The 19,242-nt window shown below is 35.3% G+C and overlaps 1 long non-coding RNA gene across 2 annotated transcripts; it reads left to right on the top strand.

Annotated features, from left to right (window-relative positions):
* Positions 1,308-16,336, top strand: LOC109719358. Of its 2 annotated transcripts, XR_002218666.1 has the most exons (3): positions 1,308-3,300; positions 3,381-3,475; positions 7,163-16,336. It is a non-coding gene; the product is annotated as an uncharacterized LOC109719358 (long non-coding RNA). The 2 variants fall into 2 exon arrangements; XR_002218665.1 differs by having other exon boundaries at positions 1,308-3,475.

Consider the following 19,242-nt stretch of genomic DNA (forward strand, 5'->3'; position numbering starts at 1 on the left):
TACATACCACAAAATATAGACAAAATACAGTGAGAGAACACAATTTGTGTGGAAACAATCAATCCTATTTAAAAAACAATTACAATTTTTTCAAACATTTCACCACTAACTAGGGGTGTAAACGAGCCGAACACGAACAAGCTGGGGTCGGCTCGTGTTCGGCTCGTTTATTAAACGAGCCGAACACGAGCTAGCTCGTTAAAGTATTGAGCCGAAAAATTTAGCTCGTGTTCGGCTCGTTTATTAACGAGCCGAACACGAGCTGGCTTACGAGCTGGCCAACGAACAATAAATTAAAAAAAATTAAATTAAATATATATAAAAAATAAATTTATAAAATTTTATACATTAGACTTTGATCTAATAGTTAAAACTTTATATATAAATGAGTCTTTTTATAATTAAGCTCGCATTTATATTTTTATTTTACTAAAAATTAAATAATAAAAATATATATTATATATAATTATTTATTTATATATAAAAATATAAATTAAATAAATTATATAAAATAAAAATATATGCATTCGAGCTGTTATCGAGCCGAACACGAGTGAGCTGACCCCAGCTCGAACACGCTCGTGTTCGGCTTGTTTATTAAACGAGCTGAAAAATTCAGCTCGTGTTCGGCTCGTTTACTAACAGCGAGCTGGATTGCCACCTCTACCACTAACCTAATGGAACAATGTGGATGCAATGCTGAGTACAGGTCGGTGCCGGCGACGGCGGCTGCGGCAGCGACGGCGGCGTCAGACTCGGGTCGGAGTGAGGGAGATAGAGAGGAATGAGGGAGCGTGCGGTAGACAGAGGAGGAGCTCGGGAGACAGGAGCTTGCGCGGGTGAGTGAGAGAGAAAGGAAAGGGGTTCGGACGGGGTTTAGGGTTTACCGCATTTAAATGCGGTGAACCGTTCACTGCATATGAAAGCGGTAAACGATTCATCGCATTTAAAAGCGGTGAATGGTTCACAGCATTTAAATGCGGTAAGCGGTTAACTGCATTTAAGAATGCGGTAAACGGTTCACCGCATTCTCTATTTTTTTTTCAATTGTGTTCCGTAGGCCTACAAATGCGGCGAATGGTTGACCGCATACATGAATGCGGTGAATCATTCACCGCATTTAATCCCTCTACCCCACCCGAGCTGACCTGGCCTATTTGAGGGCTATTTTTGCAAAAAATATTTTAGGAGGTCTATTTTTATAAATAAAATTTTTAATAAGATTATTTATAAAAAAAAATCTTTCTAGAACGCAAGCGGATCCGGTTTCTTGGCGTAGACGATTGAAAACAGACGGACGGAAAAAACCGACCCGTCCAGAACTTGCCTACCAGTCGTATCATGCCGCGTGTCCGTCGGGCATAAAAAATCCGCGTGGTCTCCTGCACGAAACCGACGAGGCTTTGAAACAACCGACTTTGTCGCACTAAATAGCGTTCAACGCCTGAGCAAATCAGTTCTCTTCTATTCTTGATCGTTGTTAGGGTTTCGTTTGATTTTGTGCGATTGGCTGTATGATTAATTTTGAGAAATTTAGCGATTTTATTTGGATTTGGATATCGTCTAATCGGAAGTTTATGCTTTGTTTGGTTTCGGAAAGAATCAGATGCGGAGTAAATCGAGTTTGTTCGATCGGTCAATCTGAGGCGAATTTAGTGCGTTCTTGATGTGATTTTGCTTCTTTGGATTCGTCCTTTTGTGGTCTTTATTGAGAATTTGGTACAATTCCCGGTCGATCGGTCAATCTGAGATGAATTTAATGGGTTCTTGATGTAGTTTTGCCTCTTTGGATTCGTTCTTCTGTGGCCTTTATTGAGAATTTGGTACAATTCCCGGTCGATCGGTCAATCTGAGATGAATTTAATGGGTTCTTGATGTAGTTTTGCCTCTTTGGATTCGTTCTTCTGTGGCCTTTATTGAGAATTTGGTACAATTCCCGGTCGATCGGTCAATCTGAGATGAATTTAATGGGTTCTTGATGTAGTTTTGCCTCTTTGGATTCGTACTTCTGTGGTCTTTATTGAGAATTTGGTATAATTCCTGGTCGATCGGTGTTCTTGATACTGCGAATTGATAATTCTTTTGTTAGCGTTTGCTTTGAGGTTTCTTTCAGTTTTCTTGGATGCGAGCTTTGTTGGTTGTTTTCAGAAGGTATGTGATGCAGAGTGATTCTGGTTTGGTAGATGATTTGTTGATTCTTGCCTAGCTGAAGCTGAATTCAATGGATCGATGCTTTTGGTACTAGTTTTGAATATTTGGATAGGCCTGCTCTTTGTCGCTTTACATGAGAATTTCGATCAGCACCCTTTGATACTGCAATTTGAGATGCAGCAAATTAGTAATTCACAAGGAATGAGTCATATTTTATGTTTGTTATTATAGGCTATTATTATGCTACATCAGATCCGGAGAATTGAGGCAAATCGTAGCTGATTCGTTGTGCTATTCTGTTTGTTTGATCTCTCTTTCCTTCAGAATCTGTCGGTTGAGTGGTGCCTGCTTCTCTATTATGTTTTCTTTGTGTTGTATAACTTGTATTCATCGCTTCGTATTACATATTTGGTGTGGACCTAATTGTTGGAATTAGGCTTTATGTTCATGATTTCGTTTCTGTTAACTTGATTCTTCATGGTCTTTTATTATCTCTGCTTTGGGTATGACAAATTCAGATTGGGTTTTTGTTGGTTGTTTGTTATATTGTAGGTAGATCATAGGTCTGTGTGTTTGTTCTCCTTATATGTTGATTTTTTTTTCTTTTTTTGGTGTGATATGCTTTACCTTTTGTTTGTTACTTATGATGTTACATTACTGATGCTTCAAAGTGTTTTGTGCTCATTTTTTGTTGTTTTACTTATTTATTTTTGGTGATTGGTTTATCTATGTTCTAGTCTATGCTTTAGCATTGTACCTCACGAGCTCAGCTTGCATAAGGTGACAGGAGTTGCAGGTTTTGTTTCCAATGTGTAGATGTGTTATCATTTTATGTCACTATATTTGATGTTGCAAAATCGCACCCTTAGGTTGCATGTGGCAAAAACTGCACGATAAAGCTCTTATTAGTGTTTATTATTGTTTTTGTGGGTTCATGCTTACTTTTAACTAATAAAAAAATTACGAGCGATATCTGGATGCTTCTCTGAAGTTCAGGTACCAGAATTTAGTTGCATGGGAAGTCACTCTATTTGTATCTGAGGTATTTATTTATTTATTTTTGACTGTGTACCTATTCTAATATTCACAGAAACATTAGGCTGGTTGACAGCATCACCTTTTTACTGGATTGGGGATGTCTGTTATAATGTTGGTACTGCCTTCATAATCTCGTTGTGTTCATTATTTCGTTCAACTAAACATCTTTTTTGACTTTTGAGCACTTGAAGAGTTGAAAGAATCTGGCAGCCCTTATGGTTGGGGTTGTCTTTCTTGGGTTGAGATCTGAAGTCAATCGACAGCTCTATTAAATCAAAATTGTAAGGTACCTCCTTATTTGTTTGGCCAGTGAACTTTTGTTTGTGTGGTGGCTGCTTTTGTTTCGTTTTTGTGCTTGTAAGGCTTGTTTCGTCATGATCATTTAACCAGGCAGGTTTAATACCAGAAGTTTCTTATGAAATTTGTGCTTATGGTTTCAACCGACACACTTGGGCTTCTTTTTTTTTTTAAAAATTCTATTTTCTATTTTACCTGTGGAGTTGAATTTCTGCAATGAGGCATAAATCTTAGGACTTGCTGTAACTCAATAATGATAGGTGACATCTCAAAGTGTAGTTGGAGTAAGACATGATTAAATAGATTCTATCAGATATTGGAGCTATTGACTTAGTGAGTGTTTTTCTATATGTTTGAAATATGCATATTATTCTTACTGATCTTTAGTTATTTTTGAAATGTGATAGAGAACTTAGAGTTATTGTTTTTAGTATTTGTTGGTTTGTTTGACTATCAATATCATTTATTTTAGTGTAAATTGTATGCTTGGTCCCATGTTGGGTGACACTTCGGTTCTCATGAGATGGGTGACACTTTAATTCTCAAACTTTAATTTGTTGCAGTATGGCTTGAACTTACAAAGTTGTTGTAATCAAGTCTTATAATCTAATTTAGTTGACTAAATATTGATGTATCTTCTAATATAGAAGTGATGTAGCCGTGTTGTAATTGACGATATACCAATAATTTAGATGCTATGTCACAACAATGCGTCAATAGTTAGTCAACTAAATTCGGTTGTGGGACTTGATTAAAATAATTGTAAATATTTGAGCCAAAAATTACAATAAATCAAAGTTAGAGGTCTAAAGTGTCGCCCGCCTTATAGTTTGAGCATCAAACGTGCAATTTACCCTTTATTTTATGTAATTGACCACTAAAATTGGTAATTGATCAATGAAATGGGTATGTGCTGGGATTTTGGGAAGTTCATGTTTCAGTATATAGGTGGGAGCGAAGATAGGAGTGAATCCATCCATAGGTTCAGATAACCATATATGAAGAGGGAATATTGTGGATTTAGCAACTGCAAGGCGGCAAATGACAAATTGATCCTGTTATTCTAGATTAAGTTTTTAGTTATTTTGAACAAATTCCAAAACTCTAAACTCCTTGCTGTCCCATGAAAATCTTAAGATTTCTAACAAAAACCAAACCTCTGCAAGATTAGTTGCAAACTTGCTGCATTTGGTTGTGTGAACCAAATTCCTATTGATAAATAAGAACACGTTCTCACTGGTTTCCAAGAAACAAAAATTTGTATACAATTTGTGAGAGGCACCTTTCCTTTTTGTTTAATATCCTACTTGGATCGTTATGAGTATCCATTTCTGCTTTTCTTCTTGATAGGCTTACTTTGAATATAGTATAAAATTTGTGAAAGGCACCTTTACTTTTTTTTTTAATATCCTACTTTGATCATTATGAGTTTCCATTTCTACTTTTTTTCTTGATAGGCTTACTTTGAATATAGTCTATTCACTATGTCTATTCCTGTTTTTCTTCTTGGGAAGAATTCCGACAACCTTTCTATTCCATATAATGCGAAGTTCAGGTTGTATCTTACTAGATTTGCAATATTTATTAATTAATTCAACAGTGTTGTATCCCGCCATTCATCTACCGTCCTTTCAATGCAATGACGTAGGGAAAGGTAATGATGTAGGTTGTGAAAATCTATCTAGAATTAAAAAGTATGACATCTTGGCATGTTTAGTGATACTGTTGCCATCTTGTATCAATGTTGGGCATTTCTTCCATTGTATTGGCAGTTTCTAAGGACCGACTAGTTTGACTGAGCTATTTAATGATATGATCAAAAGTCCCTTCGGTACGTCAGGAATGATCTAAGGCACCTTATTTGAGTTATTATGTCAGCGATGGCGAGTGCTAAGGAATAATGGTAATATAGTCATATTGATTGAGAAGAGGAGTCCTTGAGTATATATATGGTGATAGTTTAGATTGTGGCCAGTTCAGATTGTGGCTATGAAAATCTATCTAGAATTAAAAAGTATGACATCTTGGCGTGTTTAGTGATACTGTTGCCATCTTGTAATTCAATGTTGGGCATTTCTTCCATTGTATTGGCAGTTTCTAGGGACCGACTAGTTTGATTGAGCTATTTAATAATATGATCAGAAGTTCCTTCAGTACGTTAGGAATGACCTAAGGCACCTTTTTTGAGTTATTATATCAGTGATGGCGAGTGCTAAGGAATAATGGTAATATATAGTCATATTGATGGAGAAGGGAAGTCCTTGAGTATATATAATATGGTGATAGTTTAGATTGTGGCCAGTTCAGATTGTGGCTACCACTTGTTTCTTTTATTGATCGTTGATATATTAGTGTGGTCCCACTGTCTTTGTTGAGTACCGTCTTATTTCTTCACTAATACCTTTTCCGTGCAACGGATTGATTAAGATGGCAATCGCAAAGTTTTAAGAATCAGAATTTGGTTTTAGATAAGGGATTCCTTAAAACTATCCTCCTCCTATTTCTTCCTTTGGGTTATTGCTGTTACATTTCTTTCCTTGTCCTTAAGTCATTTGTACAAATTGCGGTCATTCTCAGAACATTTGGTCCTTTTTTATACTACAGGAGATCTGTAAGCAATTATCTGATAATGGCACTGATATCCTTCTTTGCGTAGCTGTTCTATTTTTCTACTTGATGATGGTATTGCCAATAATTCATTTCATTTTCTGAAATCATTTCTTGGTTTTAGTTTCTTATTTTGTGATTTCTTACAAGTTTTCATAGATGCAACAAAATAAGAGGTTTTACATATTAAATTGTTTTCATTTCATTTGGGGCTGGTGGTTATCTTCGAATTTGACTTTATTTGCATTTGGTTTGTTGGTTCTTGTGGATTATTGGGATATATATGTTTCAGCTTTATCTGTTATGTAGGTTTGAGATGGAATTTTATTTGAGATCCAATATTTAGGTGCAATATGTTTTGGTTTATGATTGTTTAATTTGCTTAGTATGACAAACACAGCACATTTTCTGTGGAGAAGATACCAGACTGGATTCACTTTTAATCCGATTCATCAATACCCTTATTTTATGTTGTTTGCTTTGTTGCGTTAATTGTTTAGGTTTGTTTCACAATTTAAAATTCACAGGTATACAACTTTGGCTGTAAACCACTTGAGTTTTTTTGGTTCTCTTGAGCATCCTTTCTTTTCCAGGTGCGAGTATTCAATCTACATGTTCTTGCAACTTAATCACTAGGTTCCAATTTTCTCTACATTCTTATTAGGATTGTTCGAAGATGATTACTTAGGCACCTCATGACCATTTATGCTCATGTAGTATTTAAACTCAACCAATTCTAGTGCAGTTCATTTCGTGACAATGTTCCAAAATAGAAATTTCTGTTTGTTTTTTTTTTTAATTTTCTTTGTTCTTGACCAGTAATTTCTTTTAATTGCTACGATAGCGTCCATCGGGCTGTGGTTTCAAGTGTACAGGGAGGTTTGACTATGATGGTGATTTGTACATCTTTTTGAAGTTTTTATCCTTCTAGATGGATATGCTAGTGTGGATTTCTAAGTCTTCTGCATCTTTTGTGCTTGGTCTGTAGTTAATTCACAATTGCAGTCATAATTGTTGTCTTCCTTGTTCGTTCACAAGTGCAGTCATAATTGTTATCCTCCTTGTTCAGTCAACATTTGTTATTTTCTGGAGAAGCAAATATTTGACGCACCATACAGGTATAACAGAAACACTGGTATTCAGATTACTGTGATCATTGGCTTCTCTTTCAAGGTAAGTACTTCTTTTTCAAGGTAAGTTGTCTAGCGGCTTTGGATATCTATCCAACCGCTAATGATTTTTCTGTGCTAGGGAGCTTTTGGTCACACTGTGACTATCATCTACTTGCCTTTCAAGAGTTTGTGTAGTTCCAACTTTATGCTGAACAGCTAATTGAGAGTGGATTTTCAAGCCTTCTATAGACTTTGTGCTATCAAGCAATGTTTCTTTATTTGCAATCTCAAGTTGTCTCAGATCAAGTTATAATTATTAGGCACCTGATTTGTTTGACCAATATTTGTTATTATCTGGAGGAATGATTGGCATCTGCCAGCTCTTGCAATGACCGCAGCATAGAGATATGGCGATAGTCCTTTTATTATCATTCAAAATTTTGTGATCATTGGCTTTCTTTTAAGAAGTTATTTATGCGGTGGCTCTGGATATTTATACAAGCTGCTAATGATTTGTCTACTCTGGGGAGCTTCTTAAAGCCCAATGATCTATCTTCTATTTCATTCTTAAGAGCTTCATTGTGTAGTAGTTTTTATTCTGACTCATGTTTGTTGGAGCTTACAATTAAGGGGTAGATTTAATATTCCACGGTCATATCATCTAAATAGATGGTTGGAGTTGCATCATCAGTAAAAGGGGGGGTGCTCAAATCATCAATAAAGAGGAGTGCTCAAGCATAATTGTAATAGTATCATGGAGGACTTTAATATTTTGGTGATATTATTTTCTAATTGTATTGTATCCAGTTCAGGTGGTTGTGTCATGCTTCGTTTCTTTTATTGGTCTTTAGCATAATTGTAATAGTATCATGGAGAATTTTAATATTTTGGTGATATTATTTTTTGACAGTACTGTATCCAGTTTAGGTTGTTGTGTCATGCGTCGTTTCTTTTATTGGTCTTTGAGATCTTATCAATAGTCGGTCTCATTTATTGAGCAGCTACTATTTTTGTGTGACATTCATCTTTTCTATGCAACAGAGATCAGGCCATTTATAGGCCCGTGCAAAGTACAGAAAGGAGAATTGGATGTAGATAAGGGATCCTCAAAACTGTCCATTTTGGTCTTTTGTGCCTTCATGTTTTATATATATATATAGATTGAGAGAGTACAACTTGTGCTTTCCAAAGTATGGAGACCTTTGTGCTTTCAAGTTGTTTTCAGCCGTTCATTTTGAGACTATTTGTTCACTAGGCAAATAAAGTAAAAAAAAATTGCAAAATTTGATTTCTAGATAGTTTCAATGATGTAACTTATGTCTAACGGAATTGATCGTCGAATTCAGATGTTTCGTCATAAAAGATAACTTGAAAGTACGAAGGCATCCGTGCTTTCGGAAGTATACAAGCCTATTTCTATATACATATAAAATGTTTCTGTGCTTGTCTTGAAGGTTATTTACCTGGGTAGAAATCATTTAATTTAGGTTGCCCATTGCCATATTTTGGATGGGTGCTTTGTTCATAATTGCTTAGGAAGGTCAACATCCTTTTCTTCGATTACTGAGCATAAAAAAATTAGAGTTATGTAAGGGATATGTGAAAACTGTCGGTTCCTCCTATTGCCGCACTTGGATTATTGACGTTATCTTTCTCAACTTGCACTAAAAGATCATTTATCATGGTTGCCCATTACAATCCTTCTCCATGGGGACTTTGTGCCTCAAGGACGTCGTCCTTTTCTTCTTGTTCTTGAGTTTTACTTATTGCTCTTACATTATTCTCTGCATTCTTGGCCGGCTTGTCTTGATGAACATTCTATCCAAGTTGCTTATCACATTTACAGTACGGCATCACAAATATTCTTTTTCTCTCTTCACAGGAAGTTGTCTGATTATTTAGTTTTTTATTCTGAAATCTTTAGATTTCTATGTTACTACTAGTTTATTAGGATGTGGAATGGAACTTACTTATAATTGTGAGCCTAAGGTGGTAGGTTGAGTTGCATTGGTTATTGCTGCAACATTTTTCGTTAGTTTGATCATCGAAGGGATGTACAAATTGGTTGTAAAATTATTCTTGCCTTGTAAGTAGCAATTGCTGGTTGGCTTTCCATTTTTTTCACTTAAAAAGTAGGAGTAAAAGAAATTGTAAGATGGAACTCTAATTCTCCTTGATTATTATGACAATATGTACTGGGTGGAACTCTATACGAGTTATAGATAGCTTTGATAATAATTCACTTTTTATGCTTTTTTTTTTTTTCACTAGTCTGCTCTTTTGAGATCATTTTATAAGGGATTGAGGTTGCTCTTTTAGAATGTTTATCTATGGAGATGATCAATGCCATTATAGTTAATGCTATGTCTCTTTTTTGTTTCAGTATTTATTCTGAGCTGCTATTTTGGTTTAAGGGATTGTGGATTTATAAGAATCCTGTTGTCACTTGCACATTTCTTTGATTGATTTTCAAAGTTAATGAACAGTCTGGTAAGGTAAGTTTTGAGAACATTTTGAGGTGATCTACTGCACTACTTGTAACGACCCGACCCGCTAGCAATAATAACTCGTTGGGCCTAAACCACTGGCCCAAAATGCTTAAGCCCAGTTATTTTTACTAGGATGGAGTCCTTTTATAAACCCAATGATAACGACCCAACTAACGAGTTATTATTGCTAGTGGATCGGGTCATTATATTTGGTATCAGAGCCGGTTCACCAGTCGAAAGTTTAAGATGAGTCTTGGTTGAGCCAAGGTCGGAATGACAGACAAAGCCAGGATCGGTGAATGACAAGCTAAGTCAGTATCGGAATGATAAGGCTAGCGAGACAATTCTTACATCGCCTGGTGATCTTGTGCTGTGTGTGTTTAGGATTGACGAGGACGTCAGGGCCTAAATGGGAGGAGTATGGGACACCCCAATAGACCCATATTAGATATGAATGGGATTGTCATTGGGTATATAAGAGGATTTCATTCTAGTAAAAATAACTGGGCTTAAGTATTTTGGGCCAGTGGTTTGGGCCCAACGAGTTATTATTGCTAGCGAGTCGGGTCGTTAAACCACTCTTCCTTCATTTGTTTCTTTCTTTTCCCAACAACATGCACAAGAAAAGCAGTTGGAAGAGAATATGAAGCCCCCTCTATCCTAATTTTCTTTCAAAAAAAGAAACCCTTATCAACTCTTATCCCTTTTTTCTTCTCTCCTTTACCTCTTTTTACTTCCTCTCATTGCTCCTTTTTTCTTCACCTTTCAAATAGCCTTCATTCTATCCCCCATTTATAGATTGACCGAGAGACCGAGAACCTGACCTCCCAGCAATATATAAAGCTGAGCTACAATTCTTAAATAGCTAAGGCGATTGACACCCAGTGAAAACAAGACATTTCCAAGAAAGTTGGAAAAAAAGTTTTCCGTGAAAACTACTTTATGGGAATCAAATGGACTAAAAATACATATGTAACATCTCCACCTAAAAATATTATTTTATGAGATACTTCTTGGTCACCCAAACACCGCTAAACTGTTGATTTTTGCCCCTTGAAATGCCACAGAGATGACCTCTTTCATTTCTATCTTTGTTTCACCGTACAGCACCATAGAATCTCCAAAAATATCTTTACAAACATAATATAAAATGCTAACAGAGTTAATTCCTCGGACAAAAAAGGCAAATTGCACGTAGGACCTTGGGGCTTTGTTTTAAGGGCTATTTTTTTCACATTTAAGTAAGTCCTTACCTTTAATTTTTATTTGCCTGCGGTCAGATCTTTCTATCAATGACGCTATTATGTGTTAGCTCTTTGTTTATTTTATTTAAGTTGGTTCTCACAATTTAAATTGTCACATTGTTGCCTTCAATATTTTCAACCTGCTGTTAGATCTTTCTATCAGTGACAAGTAATATGTGTTAGCGCTTAGGCTTCAGGGCTTTGTTTCATATATAAGTTTAAGTCTAGGCCTCCAGTCTTTGTTTTCATGTTTAAGGTAACCCTCATTATTTAAATTATTACGTTGTTTACCTTAAATTTTTATTTTCTTGCGGTTATATTGAAAGAAAAAAATAGTTTCGTGTGCAATGGCTTGCAGTCATTTATCTTTTCCCCTCTAAGCAAAAGCAAAATATACCTAAGCAAAATCATCATTAGATTGATAATAATTTATAGGTTGCAATTATATGCGTGAGAAATCACTTTGTATGGAAGATTTTACAATATTTGAACTTATGGAAGTAAATGGAAAGATTGAATTGCAATTTCTTATGTTATGAATTGCCTTGATGCTATGGATTTGAGTGTAAAGCCTACATCGCCACCTATAATTTACCCGGACCAACAAAAAGAAGAACAAACATTATAAAACTTATAGTAAGCATCAGAAACAATGCTGTTTCTTGCACAATACGAGCTATAGCTGACAAACAGGTTGCTGAGTAAACAACCTTGTGTTCTCTGATTGAATAAGGAGATGTTCTGGCAGAGCTAAAAAGCTAGAGACTTCTTTGAAGAAGCAAGCTTAGGACAGTATATTCTTATCATCAATATGCGTCTTCTTGCTTGAGATAAGTCCACTTTCCATTGATGTTCCACCAGAAATAAAAACCTCATCCCTGTTTCAGCAGCAATCAGTTTTTGTCTACTAGGCTCCAGTTCCCTCTGATGCTGACCAGTTCTAGCGATAAAATAACAAAAAATTAATGATAATATGGAAATAACCCTCAAATTATGATTTTGAGATCTCAAACTATAATTTTTTTTTTATTGCTCCTGATTGTCCTAGCAATTTTTTATTTTTCTTTATTTATATGTTATTAATTCTGTTAATATTTTTTTGCCATTTTATCTGTTTATCCTGCTAACAGTTTAACATTTTATTTCTCACTTTAATTTTATTCTGTTTAGTCCGGTAGCTCTAGTTTTATGCTGCTAACTATGATAACATTTTATTTTCTGCTTTATTTTATTCTGCTAACTTTTTTCACTTTTTATTTCCACTTTTTTTTTAAAAAAAAATTAGCTAACTTTGATAATGTTATCAGAGCTTAAACAGAGATGGTCTAATTAGGAAAGGCATAATTAAGTGGATACTTAATAGGGTATCTGTGGAGCATCAAACCCCAATTTGATTCTATAATTTTGGGGAATTGACTGTCCCTTTTTGGAGTATTATCCATTGGCTTCTCCACCATAGGATTTGCAAGGAGCTTAAACTATTTTTCTTCATTTTTCTTTCTGAAAACATCGTTGTCCTTCTCATTGTTGTTCAGGATGTAAAGTGGCCACCAAGTCAAACTTAAATTGTGGACTTGACATTATGGCCTCCTTTCGGATTGCGATACCAAAAGCACTTCTTTTCATGTACAAAAGATTAGAAAGCTTTTTTAATCTTTCTTTCTAAGTTATAAAATAGTGGCCGTTCCTCCTATGATTTGTAGCATTGGAGGAAGAGGTTGTTCCTCCCATGATTTGTAGCATTGGAGGAGGGGAATTTGACAGCACTTCCAGTTTCTTTTTTAGCCTTACAAAGCATAGAAGTGGTTACTTTAGGCAATGCAATCCCAACGTAGACATGCATGACTTAAATGAGCTACAGATATAGGTTTGGGATGAGATTTGGCCCATAAAACTTAGCAGTATAATTTCAGTTTGGAGCTCAGCTTTGACGCTTCTACAGTGTTTGAAAAGGCACGCCTGAGGCGCGCGCCTCAGCGCCTAGGCACGAGGCGCGGGCCTTCGCTTCTCAGCAATAGCGAGGCGAGGCGCTATTGCTGAGGCGCGCGCCTAGGCCCTGAGGCGCGCGCCTCAGGCAAGGTGCGAGGCGCACATAAGGCGCGCGCCTCGGCATATTTAATATTTTTTGAATTTTGGATTAAAGTTTTCGGGTTATTGGGTTTCGGATATAAATTTTATGTTTTAGCCTGATAAGATTAGTAAAGGAATCTAAAAGAAACCTAAAAAAACCCTTATGAAATCCATCTACCGCCCTCTCCTCCTACCACTCTCTCTTTTTACCGTCCTCTTCTCCTTCTTGAGGCCAAATGAAAACATTGGCACCACAATCACTTTTAAGTTGAAAGTCGAAATATATATATTTTTTACTTGAGAACCTATATGCATGTGTTTTCTTTACTTTTTTATAGTTATTTTAGTTTTGTATAGTTATTTTGGAGTTTTTTTAATGTAGAATATCTAATTAAATTACAGTGTGCCTCGCCTTCTTGAGGCGCGCGCCTCGCAGTGCGCCTCGCGCCTAGACTCCTGGAGAGTCTTGCGCCTTTTTGCGCTTCGCGCCTTTTCAAACACTGCGCTTCTATGAATATGGCCTTTTATGTATATGCTGTTAGTGTGCAACCAGATATACACACAAAACAAGCTCAGTTTTGCATATCTTCTAATTATTTTTCTTCCACTTAATCTTTCTCTATTCAATTTCAATTTCATTTTGGGCACAGAATTCATTGGGTCACATTACTTCTAAGGTGGTCTTGCGTACTGTGGTGATGCTTGATCGGGTTTGGGGTCTAGGCTTGTCCGTTAATCTCAATTTCCTGTTATTTGTACTTTCTTCATCACAAAAGTTTTCCGGTCCTATATATATATATATATATATATATATATATATATATATATTCTTGAGCATGCAACCAGATATACACACAAAATAAGCTCGGTTTTGTATATCTTCTAATTATTTTTTCTTCCACTTAATCTTTCTCTAATCAATTTTAATTTTATTTTAGCCACGGAGTTTAATGGGTCATATTATTTCTGAGTTGTTCTTGCCTATGGGCAGATGCTTGATCTGAGTTGGGGATGCGCGCTCATCCATGCTTGTCAGTTAATCTCTGTTTCCTGTCATTTTTACTTCATCACAATAGTTATCTGAAGTGCTTAATTATTTACTTAAGTTTAACTAAGATACCTTTTCCCCAACCTAATAATACCAAGAAGGGCTGCCTCAGTTGCTTTGGCGATACCAACTAGCTGTTTCTCCTTTTACTAGTTTGATCATGTAGTATTTATTATTTTTATTATTATTATTATTAATATTGACAATATTTAAACATTGTTTTCTACTAGCTTAAGCTTTTAGAAAATAATGGTTGTTTCATATAATTTAACATGGTATTAGAGTAGGAGGTTCTGAGTTCCGAGTCTTGCCGGGCTCTTTGCATTATTAATTTTCTCCCATTTAATTCACGTCCGCGTCATGGGTCTTGCGAAAAGTGCTGAGCCAGATGTGAGGGGGAGTATTAAATATAAAAATATTTAAACACCGTTCTCTATCAGTTTAAGTTTTTAGAGTACAGTGGTTGTTTCATATAATTTAACAACAATTTTCTACCATGGCTTACTAAATGCTTGGGATGGTCTATTACTGGCAGAGCTGGCTGCGTGGGTTGGGGAGTATTTGCTAGGCTTACATTTAAGTCCTAATTAATTATGTTTTTATTATTGTCAGTTTGTACTTTGTGGTGTCCTTTTCCATAGTGGATTGATTGCAAAGTTCAAGTTTTAAATTTCATATGGCATGTGAAGACATTTCATGTAAGGTCAACCTTCTTTCTATTCCTTAATTTTGTGATGAGGTTCCTTCTCTACGTTGACAAATTCTTTGATTGTGTCTCTATTTGAATTTGGTATTCTCTTTTTATCGTATTTTTATTTTGGTGTCTGTATTAATTCTCCTTTGGTGGTTTTGGAATTTATTCTGAATGGCTGTTGACTGTGATGAATCACTAAAAGCCTCTTGCAGTCTTTGTGGTCAAAAGTTTTGAGGACTAAAGTTGATTCACAGCCTTTACAGTTGTCTGCTGGACTGATGAATTGATATGTTTAACCTTTTGTATCAGCTGACGCTGACCAGAAGATGCAGTTTTCTATTATATAGTACTTGGTGTGAATGAATTCATTTGGAGCATGGTCTTGGAGGTCATTCCTTCGGCAGAACTTGATATTTATTTGAGCTGCTTACATTGCTGTGTTTGAGGATTTTTTTGTAATCTTTGTTGCTGCTGGGGTGACAATGCTCTCCACAGCCTTTACAGTTGTTCACTGGACTGATGAATTGATATGTTTAACCTCTTGTATCGGCAGATGCTGACCAAAAGATGCCGTTTTCTATTATATAGTACTTGGTGTGAATGAATTCACTTGGAGCATGTTCTTGGAGGTCTTTCCTTCGGCGGAACTTGATATTTATTTAAGCTGCTTACGTTGCTGTGCTTGGGGATTTTATCTGTAATCTTTGTTGCTACTGGGTGACAATGCTCTCCACAACTTGTATTCTTCCTTTTCTTTCTCAAAAGCTGCTTTTTATCTGCTCTGATTTGATTTCTTAATGGTTCTAGGTGAACCAAATTGTGTTCATGTGATTTGCCTTTTGGTTTAGCAATGTCTGGTGTGAATTATTTGATCTTAGGACAATAAAATATGGTTTAACTGAAGGGCGATGCTCGGCTATATGTGCGATATCACCTCAAACTGTATTGTGTAGTGGAGGATTAATCTTATCTATAATGGTGGTATCAGCTTGCAAGGATTAAATATTGAGGCGTAGGGGTGCGCTTGGGACATGGTCGTCATGATATGGATCGGGCACGCTGCCGTGCCAAGTACGGATACCCAACAACCATGCTTTGGAGGTCTTATTTTGCTGTTATGCGGAGTTGTGATAATAATGCATGATTTTTGGATCTTTTCTTATTATATTGTAGTTATTACTGGGATTGATTATGGACGTTAAATCATCTTGCAGCTTTATGGCCTCGGTGTGTATCTGTGATTTGCATTTAACGTTGGTCTAAATTATTGGTGTCTAGGCAGACCTGCATTTCTTCTATCCACTGGTGTTGACAGAATTCATATATACTAGCTTTTCCAAAATCTGCATATAAGTATGTGTTTGACAATGAATGCAACATTCTTTTGGTAGTTGATCATTCCATCGGTTATAACTTCTTTGACTTGGCGTTCTTGATTGGCTTGTTCTTGGAGCTTCTTTGTCTAGTGGAGTTGGGAATTTTTGTTTTATTTTACTTTTTTATTTTTTAAGCTGTTGGCGATGCTTTTGAGCTTTGGTACTGTTTCAATCACCTTTTGAAATAAATTTTAGCTATGTTATTTGCAATTAAAGTTCATCTTTTCCTGGAGCTTTTTAATGTAGTCTGAAATCTTAATTCATTATTATTTGGACGTGTTTATATTTCGGTTTGGTATGAGTTGCTGTGAATAGTTGGAGCTTAAGAGTAAAAAATAGGGATCTAATAAATGGTGATTGCAACTTTTAGTCACTTTGTTGTCAGTTTCAGTTTCAGTTTCCTGTTAGTTGTTTGGCCATCTTTTTCTTTAGTGATGGTTTTACCACTTTCTTTTAAAGATTTGGTATAACAGGAAAGCATTTCGAGTAGAGCGTAATGAGATTTCCGTGTGTGTGTGTGTGTGTGTGTGTGTGTGTGTCTCAAGCATTGAAATTAATATTGTTATATATCTTTGTTATTTTTGCTATGCTTGTCCTTTGAAGAAATTTATCAGGTGTTTGCAGTGTTGATCCCTGTTGACTGTAAATAGTTGGAGCAATTAGTGATGAGTGAGTGAAGTTCGATTGCATATTGAGACCAACTATACGAATAAGAAGACTTTTTCCCATTTCTTTTATTACTCGTCTGGTGAATGATATTGTTCGTACTACAAATCTTTATCCTATTATGACTTTAGTTTTTGTTCTAATATATGTAGTTTCATAATATCTATAAAATGATCTTTTTTAGTTATTAAGATATTTAGACTCTATTCACTGCACTCAGCTATTTTTTATCGCCATTAGAGAGATCAAATAACTTCAGAAACTTTTTTTTTTTAATAAAATTTAGTAAAAGGACAGGCGAATGTGTGCTAACTGCAGAAAATTGATACCAATGTGTACTAAAATGCTAATGGTGCGCCGCTAGCATGGAGGGGCATGTCAGCATTCACATGTCTTGTGCTGCTGTTTCGTGTTGTGCTATGCCATTAGTATGGTAATCCTTGTATCACAAAGGAAAAATAAATTTTCCATTGTTTTACTTTTCCTTTAAAACAATTACGGTCCAAAAACATTTTCTTTCCTACAAATACCAAACATCTGAGACTCAAAATTTATATTTCATTGAAATAGTTCTTCGTAAACCACAGTTTTTTACGGAGCCAAACTGCCTCCAGGGTAAAAAGATTTTTTGCCTTCTTTCTAGTTTAATTTAATTTTGTCTCTTTTCATGTTATTGGTCTTCGATATGGATAATATATTTCTAAGTTTGCGTGCTTGGTCAATCTTTAAGCCTGTAAGTTCATCTCTTACTTGATAAGATGTCATTCTGTAAGAGATCTTTATGAAATAAAGAGTTTCTTGATCTTTATTGTTTTCTTTTTTTTGTTTCACGGCCGCTAAAGAGTGTTTGTAGTTTTTTGCTGCAAGAATAATATGATTTCAAAAATGATTTGTATTTGCTTGATTTTCTTGCTGTAAGATTATTTTTATTCAGTGAATCAAGATGACATTTTTTCTGTTAACAGGGAAGATACTTTTTGATCTTATTTCTTATATAAAGAACGTATTCCTTTTGGTCGGCAAATAGATGCAATGCTTACTATATTCATAGTAACTGGCTTCCTGTTTTAGAATTGCAAATTTCTTACTTTTTTAAGGAAGGTCCTACTTTCGTCGGTCTTTTTTCTCTAATTTTGCTGTACAGAATTGTTCATTTATTTATACTAAGTATGTGATTTTGGGCTTTGGTATTGCTTCAATCACCTTTTGAAATAAATTTTAGCTATGCTATTTGCATTTAAAGTTCATCTTTTCCTAGAGCTTTTTAATGTAGTCCGAAATCTTAATTCGTTATTATTCGGACATGTTTATATTTCAGTTTGGTATGAGTTGCTGCGAATAGTTGGAGCTTAAGAGTAAAAAATAGGGATTTAATAAATGGTGATTGCAACTTTTAGTCACTTTGTTGTTAGTTTCAGTTTCCTGTTAGTTGTTTGGCCGTCTTTTTCTTTATTGATGGATTTAACACTTTCTTTTAAAATTTAAAGATTTGGTATAACACTATAACAGGAGAGCATTTCGAGCAGAGCATAATAAGACGTGTGTGTGTGTGTGTGTGTGTGTCTCAGGCATTGAAATTAATATTGTCATAAATCTTTGTTATTTCTACTATGCTTGTGCTTTGAAGAAATTTATCAATTGTATGCAGTGTTGGTTCTTGTTGACTGGAAATATTTGGAGCAATTAGTGGTGAGTTAGTGAGTACGATTGCATATTGAGACCCACTATACAAATAAGAAGACTTTTTCCAATTTCTTTTATTACTTTTTTTCTAGCGAATGATATTGTTCGTACTATAAATCCTTACCCTATTATGACTTTAGTTTTATTCTAATGTATGCCTATAAAATGATATTTTTTAGTTATTAAGGTATTTAGGCTTTATTCTTACTGCACTCAGCTATTTTTATGGCCATTTGAGAGCTCATATAACTTCAGAAACAATTTTCTTTTTTAACAAAATTTAGTAAAAGAACTTATGCGAATGTATCCCAAGTGCAGAGAACTCATACCAATATGTACTAAAATGATAGTGGTGTGCCGCTAGCATGGAGGGGCGTGTCAGCTTTCGCATCTCTTGTGCTACTGTGTCGTGTTGTGCTGTGCTGTCAGCATGGTAATTCTTGTATCACGAAGGAAAAATAAATTTTCCGCCCTTTTACTTTTCCTTTAAAACAATTACAGTCCAAAAACTTTTTCTTTCCTAGAAATACCAAACATCTGAGACACTAAAATTTCTATTTCATTAAAACAATTTTTCGTAGTCCATAGTTTTTTGTGGAGCCAAATAGCCTCCAGGGTAAAAGGATTTTTCGCTTTCTTTCTAGTTTAATTGTCTCTTTTAATGTTATTGGTCTTCAAGATGGATTCTTGGTAGTCAATTATTTTATTATATTTTTGATTAAAGCAATTTAATATATTTCTATGTTTTCGTGTTTGGTCAAATCTTT

This window comes from Ananas comosus, linkage group 13 (genome assembly GCF_001540865.1).
Source record: "Ananas comosus cultivar F153 linkage group 13, ASM154086v1, whole genome shotgun sequence".
NCBI classification, from domain to species: Eukaryota; Viridiplantae; Streptophyta; class Magnoliopsida; order Poales; family Bromeliaceae; genus Ananas; species Ananas comosus.